Source organism: Vipera ursinii (assembly GCF_947247035.1).
Source record: "Vipera ursinii genome assembly, chromosome: 3".
NCBI lineage: Eukaryota > Metazoa > Chordata > Lepidosauria > Squamata > Viperidae > Vipera > Vipera ursinii.
The window spans coordinates 82,309,449-82,315,448 of NC_139516.1; the positions used below are offsets into that span (position 1 = coordinate 82,309,449).

General features: G+C 50.4%; 1 protein-coding gene across 2 annotated transcripts in view; it reads right to left on the bottom strand.

The window, feature by feature from the left end:
• ZNF644 (zinc finger protein 644) overlaps nt 1-2,541 on the bottom strand; it is a 59,607-nt gene extending 57,066 nt beyond the window's left edge. The window contains exons 1-2 of one of the 2 annotated variants that reach the window (XM_083358694.1): nt 2,400-2,541; nt 738-794 (exon numbers count right to left, since the gene is read on the bottom strand). The gene's annotated coding sequence lies outside the window, so the exon portion shown is untranslated. Of the gene's footprint in view, nt 1-737; nt 795-2,091; nt 2,153-2,399 lie in introns of those variants that run through there. The other variant, XM_083358693.1, reaches the window with a different exon arrangement.
• Nucleotides 2,542-6,000: the final 3,459 nt, after the last annotated feature.

The window sequence follows — 6,000 nt, forward strand, 5'->3', positions numbered from 1 at the left end:
TCCCAATGGAATGGTTTATCTTATACTACCCTGCAAATTTTTCTGTATAATATCTATATTCTATGTATTTTCTTCTCTTTTCTTTTAAAATATTTTTACAAGAAGAAATCATAATATTCTAAAACATCCATTTGCAAAGTTGCATAATCCGCAAATGAGCCACCATTACATCTCTTTGCCCTAGATTTGGTTGTTCCTTCTCTAGTTCATATTATAAGTATTTGAAGATAGCTGTCCCAAAATTTTATTTATTTTTTATTTTAATTCCATTTATATCCCGCCCTTCTCCGAAGACTCAGGGCGGCTTACAAGCTTAGCAGTATCCTTCATTCTATGTATATGCCTGCTTGTTAGGGCTTTCACACACACCCCAAGCGGCATTATTACAAAGTCAGCTTAATTGTCCCCAACAATCTGGGTCCTCATTTTACCTACCTCGGAAGGATGGAAGGCTGAGTCAACCTTGAGCCTGGTGGGATGCGAACCTGCACTAATTGCAGGCAGCTGGTGTTACTTGAGATCCACAAAAAAAATCCAGAATAAACTTAACTCCTAAATCCAAAACTCTTTAGAGCCATTACTACTGTGTCTATTGGTCTAAAAATTGTTACAACTCACAATTTCCTAAAAAAACAGATTGATTTATTTAGGAGTATTTGCTCTGTTGAGAATACTTAGTTTCGGTTACCATTTTCATATCAGGCAATATATAAAACTATGGTCTGTTGAAATCTTACCTATGCTATAGCAGCAGAATTCTTCTGCCCAATATTTTCACATCCTGAATCATTCATCTATCAAGAAGAAATACGCAGTAAAGAATTTCAAACATTAGTGTACCCATCCAAGTTTAAACATTTGTGTGAATCGCTATAAGTTACCTCACCAATTAACACCGTAAAGAGGGGGGGGGGGAAATGAAATATAAGTAAAATATCAAAACTTAGAAGGGCAACAAGTGTGTGTGTCGGTGTGTCAGTACCCAGCAAATTGACATGCCTTCTTTGACAATTTGAAAAGTACAAATCTACCCTGTATCACTTACTCCTACATCAGATTATATGCATTATTTACTTTTTTCCGTGCATTAAAATAAATTTACTACAGTATCATGCTTTGGAAACTGCAAAACAAGCCAAAAGCACACACACCTCGCCTGGGTTTTCAGTGAAGTACAGTGGGCGCAATAGAAAGTTTGGAAACTAGACTAGAGGGACCATGAGGAGACAAAGCACATCCCACCCCTTCTGTCGAGTAACTTAAGATTAATTTCAGGATCACCTGAACTCCTTAAATTGGCTAGCGGGCAGCAAGAACAGCCACCGTGTACTAAGAAATGTACAGAGGGGTCTAAAGCAGCGTTTCCCAACCTTAGGAACTTGAAGATGCGTGGACTTCAACTCCCAGAATTCCCCAGCCAGCATAGCTGGCTGGGGAATTCTGGGAGTTGAAGTCCACGCATCTTCAAGTTCCTAAGGTTGGGAAACGCTGGTCTAAAGGTCCGACAGCGATACCGAAGAGTTTTAAAAGCATAGCTATGAAATCTATGCTTTCACGTTCCAAACTTGGGGAGGCCGACTCAGGTTTAATGGGAGTAATAACTATAAAATAATATCAAAAGAGAGATCATCAGGCCATCTCCCAGCGGAGGAAGAGCTGGAGGCCAAACGACGGCCCCGGCCTTCTTCCACACTCCACTACCTTGCTTTACAGGAACGATTCCCCCCCCCCCCGGCGCTGCCAGGGTGACCTCATTCCCTCTGCGGCCTTCCTCGGGTCGCCCAAGTCATTCCGGCTCGGGGCTTCCCTCTCTCGCTTCCAGCCGAGAGGTTCCTTTTCGGGGGACTCTCCAGTCGGCGTTGACTGGCTAACGCCGTTTCATGTGACCGAACAAAACCCTCCTCAGCGCAGCAGCTCTTTGTGCCCCGGCCCAGTCGGGACCCGCAAACGGATTTGGAGGAGGGCGAACGGGGCCGGTGGCTCCCTCGCATTTCCCCAGCCCGAAGTCTAAAGGGTCCGGCCTAGTTCCCAAGCCAACCCTTACCGGTCGCCGTTTCCCCCCCTCCCCCTCCCCCGGGCTCGGCTACTTACCTCCAGCGGCCGAAGCCCGGCCTGGTCGAGCCCCTTTGCCGCACCAGCGGCAGCCGCCATGTTCTCTGATGCGACAGGATGGAGTAAAGACCCCCCCTCCCCCCCCGCCCGCCCCGCTCTGCCTCCTCCCTTTCGCGCGCGCATTCCATTCCAACCTCTTTTTCGGTCCCGGCTACCGCGCGACCTTCCCTCTCTCGGGGTCTCCCCCCCCTCCTTCTCCCCCTCCCCTCCCCCGCCCCCGCCGAAAATAATAATAATAATAATAATAATAATAATAATAATAATAATAACCATAACGGAAAACTCACGGGCTCGAACAGGGCGTGCGTCAGACGGAATGGGCGAGCTGCGTGAAGCGTGGTGACGACATCACGCCACCTCGCCTTGGATTCCCTCCTCGTCGACACATCCTCCGCCCTACTTAGCCCGATAAGACGCATGTGCGTAGTAGCCTCTCAGCTCCCTAAAAAAAAAAAAAAAAAAAAAAAAGTTCCTTCCCCCGGGCAGCATGAGGGAGGCCTCCCAGTTCACCTGGGCCGGAAAAGAGGCGCTCTCTCTTTATTCCTTCCTCTGCTGAAGTTAGAGCCAGGCGGTTGGATCCAATGCTTGGTTTATTCTGGAGGCTTAAGTTTTGGGTCGTTGGCCTACCTAGCCAGTGGCACAAGGCCTATCTCAGGGGTCGGCAACCTCGGCTCTTTTATGATTCGTGGACTTCAACTCCCAGAATTCCTGAGCCAGCATAGCTGGCTCAGGAATTCTGGGAGTTGAAGTCCACGAGTCATAAAAGAGCCGAGGTTGCCTACCCCTGGCCTATCTTATACCTGCCCCCGGGTTTTCCGTAGGAAGGTGGTATTAATGGTGTTCTAGAAAGGTGGGGGAATTTTTGTACGCAAATATTAAAAATAAAGGAATTGAAAATCAAGCGCCCATCCACACCACAAATTAAACGATGTGTAAATGTCTTTTTGAGTTTTTTAGTCCAGGGGGGGGTCTTCAAACTTGGCCGTTATGACTTGTTGAAGTCCACAAGTCATAAAAGGGCCAAGTTTGAAGACCCCTGTTTTTAGTCTTTCTTACAAAAAAAATTCAATATATTGGGTTCCGAATGCAAGCAATGTGGTGCCTGAGAATATCTGCCCCCTGTGGCCTTGGACTAGTTCAGGGGTAGGCAACCGTCGCTCTTTTATGACTCGTGGACTTCAACTCCCAGAATTCCTGAGCTAGCATGGCTAGCTCAGGAATTCTGGGAGTTGAAGTCCATGAGTCATAAAAGAGCCTGCCTACCCCTGGACTAGTTCATTAATTTATTTTTCGTGCCTTTGAATCAGTTTTGACTCCTGGTAACTACCTGAACAAGTCCCTGCGGTTTTCTTGAAAAGGTTTTTCCAAAGTGACTCATCATTGCCTCCTTTCTAGAGTTGAGAGCGAATGACTGGCCCAAAGTCATTCATCTGGCTTTGTGCCTAAAGCAGGGTTAGAAGTCACCATTTTCTAATTTCTAGCCTCATGTCTTAATAGTTACATAAAATTGGCTGTCTTCAATTGGTTTATACCTGAGAAGCTTTTTCCCTAGATCAGGGGTCGGCAACCTAAAAAAGAAAAAGAGCCACTGGGAACCGGTTCCATCACAAATTAAAAAAAGAGGGAGCCGCGTGCGTGTGTCCATGCACGCGCATGCGCAAAAAGGTTTTTTGCGCATGCGCGGACGCACGCGGCTGCCATTTTTAAAAAAATGAGATGGAACCGGTTCCCGGTTGCCCGATGGCAACGGCCCGTCTGCAAAGCTGCCGCTTTCGGCAGCTTTGCAGACGGGCCGTGGCAGCTTCCGCAAAGAGCGGCGCCCCTGCCCATTCCGAGAGGTGCGCGCGCACCTCTCCGAACGACCGGAGGTGCGCGCGTACCTCCGCGCGAATGGGCAGCGGTGCCGCTCTTTCAGGAAGCCCGCCGCGGCCCGTCTGTGAAGCTGCCGTAAGCGGCAGCTTAGCAAACGGGCCGCGGCAGCTTCCGCAAAGAGCGGCGCCCCTGACCATTCCGAGAGGTGCGCGCGCACCTCTCCGAACGACCGGAGTTGCGCGCGCACCTCCCCAAACCTTTGGGGAGGTGCGCGCGTACCTCCGTGCGAAGGGGCAGCAGCGCCGCTCTTTCAGGAAGCTGCCGAAAGCGAAGGGGCAGCGGCGCCGCTCTTTCAGGAAGCTGCCGAAAGCGGCAGCTTCCTGAAAGAGCGGCACCGCTGCCCGTTCTCCGAACGACCGGAGTTGCGCGCGCACCTCCCCAAACCTTTGGGGAGGTGCGCGCGTACCTCCGTGCGAAGGGGCAGCAGCGCCGCTCTTTCAGGAAGCTGCCGAAAGCGAAGGGGCAGCGGCGCCGCTCTTTCAGGAAGCTGCCGAAAGCGAAGGGGCAGCAGCGCCGCTCTTTCAGGAAGCTGCCGAAAGCGAAGGGGCAGCGGCGCCACTCTTTCAGGAAGCTGCCGAAAGCGGCAGCTTCCTGAAAGAGCGGCACCGCTGCCCGTTCGCGCGGAGGTACGCGCGCACCTCCCCAAAGGTTTGGGGAGGTGCGCGCGCACCTCCGGTCGTTCGGAGAGGTGCGCGCGCACCTCTCGGAATGGGCAGGGGCGCCGCTCTTTGCGGAAGCTGCCGCGGCCCGTCTGCTAAGCTGCCGCTTTCGGCAGCTTCACAGACGGGCCGAGGCGGGCTTCCTGAAAGAGCGGCACCGCTGCCCATTCGCGCGGAGGTACGCGCGCACCTCTCCAAAGGTTTGGGGAGGTGCGCGCGCACCTCCGCCCATTCGGGGAGGTGCGCGTGCACCTCTCCAAACGGGCGGTGCCACTCTCCATTTGGAGAGGTGCGCGCGCACCACTGCCCGTTGGAAGAGGTGCGCGCGCACCGGGCGGCTGGGAGCCGCAAGAGACAGCTCAAAGAGCCGCATGCGGCTCCGGAGCCGCAGGTTGCCGACCTGTGCCCTAGATGGTCAAAAGTGCTTCTGCATAAAATACTGCTATCTTTATTCCCAAAATATATATTTAGATTCCATATGTACTCAGAAAGAAAGGACATACAAAATAGGCATTTGGAGAAACATCTTGTTTTGAAGTGTTCATAGATAGATCTGTCACATATACAAGATCCTGATTATAATAAATTACCAACAGTTCACATTATAGGTTTGCCTATAATTAACTTGATTTTCTGAGTATCCGTACCACTCTGAAAGATTGGGTTGGCACAATGCTTTTGCCTATAATGTGGCCACTCATTTTGGTTTCAATGTACCATATGGCCACAGTTTATGAAATAAGCTTCTGTAAAAGTAAAAGTAAAAGTTCTAGAATAAAAGAAATGTTCTGGAAGTTGGATCCAATTTCTCCGTTGTATTCAGATTTCTAAATAAGCTACTATTGGAAGAAAGGTCTTCATCGTGGTTCATCCAAGCTGGGAATAAACATGGCAACTGCTTTGGGAAGAAGGTGGTAGTTTATTGGAGAGGAGAACCAGACAGGAAGATGGCTGTAGCAGAAAAAATGACTGAACACATGTAGGGAGTGGGTTTTTAAAACCTCTGAAGCCTTTTGTTTGGAGCTGCTTCCTGTTCCTATTTGAGGCTATTTCCTGTGTTATGAACTTTTGACCTGAGTCTGGGTTTGTCTTCCTGGTATTCTGATGGTGATGGGTTATTCCTATTAAGTCATGCAGTCGCGCGAGTTGTGTTGGGGGTCTCCCGATACTCCCATGTTACACCTCTACTCCGTGAGCTGCATTGGCTTCCAGTTGCCCTCCGGGTGAGATTCAAGATGCTGGTGATGACCTATAAAGCCCTACATGGCATGGGTCCGGAGTACCTAAGGGAGCACCTGCGGCCGGCGTCAACTTCCCTTCGCCCAGTGCGCTCCCACAGAGAGGGCCTCCTCAGGGT